This window comes from Nothobranchius furzeri, chromosome 3, assembly GCF_043380555.1.
Source record: "Nothobranchius furzeri strain GRZ-AD chromosome 3, NfurGRZ-RIMD1, whole genome shotgun sequence".
Taxonomy (NCBI): domain Eukaryota; kingdom Metazoa; phylum Chordata; class Actinopteri; order Cyprinodontiformes; family Nothobranchiidae; genus Nothobranchius; species Nothobranchius furzeri.
Genome location: NC_091743.1, coordinates 54537000 through 54538930, shown reverse-complemented (window position 1 = coordinate 54538930; position 1931 = coordinate 54537000).

Here is a 1931-nt window from a genome sequence, read left to right as displayed (position 1 = left end):
TCCATGTGGCTGGATGTGAAAGGGAAATAAAGGCTCTGGGCAGGAAGCCAGGAACAGTGTGGAGTTTTAAAGACACAGCAGTCGCAGCGCCGTATAAGGCTGACTCACATGTTAGACGTTACAGCTCTCACAGACTGTTGTTTTTAAGATCTAGATAAACAACAATAACACTAAACAAAAGAAACACTTAAATGATTGAGACAAACAATGAATGAAGTGGGATTAAAACATTAGGAATCAGTCGTTCATCCTATCCTGCATTTTGTTCAGCTGATGAATGACCCACACTTGTATAGCACCTTTCTGAGTCAGAGGACTCCAAAGTGCTTTACACTACAGTGACTAGTGGTGATGAGCTACAATGTAGCCACAGCTGCCCTGGGGCACACTGACAGAGGCGATGCTGCCGTACACAGGCACCTCGGGTCCCCGGGACCACCACCAGCAGAGAAGGAGGGTTAACTGTCTTGCCCAAGGACACAACGACTGTAACACACTGAGCGGAGTGCCAACCTGCAGCCCTCTGGCATGCACTTAAGTCCTCTGCCACCGTCACCCCAAACACCAAATCAGTCTAACTTTATAATTTTCTTAAATCAATGTGGTAACCATCACACACATCTGTGGAAGAATGTGTGGTTTTTTCTTTGTTAGGTTAACCCTAAACTGGGCCTAGGTGTGGGTGGGCCCTGCAGCCTTGCAGTGGACCTGTGACTTGTCCAGGATGTCCTACATCTAGTCCCAATGACTGCTGGGGCTGCATATGTAAAAAGACTGAGCTGTTGTCTCCCTCTAATGGTTTGATCTAGAAAGAAAACACCAACTGTAGCTTCAAACTATGTTCAACTCACCAAATAGAAATGAAAAAGTAAATAAATAATATTTCAGGACAACTTTCATACAACAACTAAATAACAAGAAGTCAGCTAGTCAAAATCAGGCCGAGACCAAAATGGATTGCTGCCATTCCAGTTCCATGTGACAAATTTCTGCCAGAAATATATAAAATGTACAGCATCGATCATAGAGGTTTTTGAAATAACGTTTGATTCTCTCTTTCCCCAAACTGAGGTCGTTCCACATTTCCACAGAACCCATGTTTATAATTACTATCTGCACTGTCCCTTTAAGGCCGACCCATCAGGGTAATACTGAATTACCTCACACCACTGTGAGGAGTCATGTTCATACACTGGGTTGTTTTTTATTTATTTCAGGAATGAGTAATTCACCTCAGGAGATGTTTTATTAGACAATAATTCATCATCAGATACTCCAAAACATAAGGGAGTTGGCTTTATGCAGCTGTTAAAGCCATCAGGCCAAACCCATAGTGCTTTGGTCTTCTTCTCAGCATGACATCACATTTCTTTTCATTTCTGTCTCCTGTTCACTCTTCATTTTCACATTTTCTCTCTGAGCAGACGTGATTTGATCAGTTCTGCATCTTTTCTCCTAATCCTGTATTATTCACTCTGTGTAACCTGGCAACAAGCAGTTGGATAACACACTGCCACATGCTTGACAGAGACACGGTGAATAAAGTTCATCCACATGTGATGTATCTCAGACAATGCTTTAAATAAAGCAGAATGGTTTCTCCCCTGTGGGTCGGCTTCTCTACCTTCTAGTGAGAGATACATGAAGTGATTGATAGCATTGTTGCTCCTTCCATTTCAGTGCCAACATGTAAAACACAGAGCAGACAAAGGTCAGTGCAACCTTTTATTAGGGAAGATACTAACACACTTGCAATAAGTGGTTTACTGGCCACGTAAGGGGCTGCAAAGGCAGGCTGTAAACGGTGACATCATCACCTTAAATGCTGATAACAGAACATCAGCCTGCAGTGCGAGATAACAAGACAAAGGTGAAAACGAGCTGTGAAACATGACATCATCACATTTACAGAAGTTCACCAAGGGCCTGAC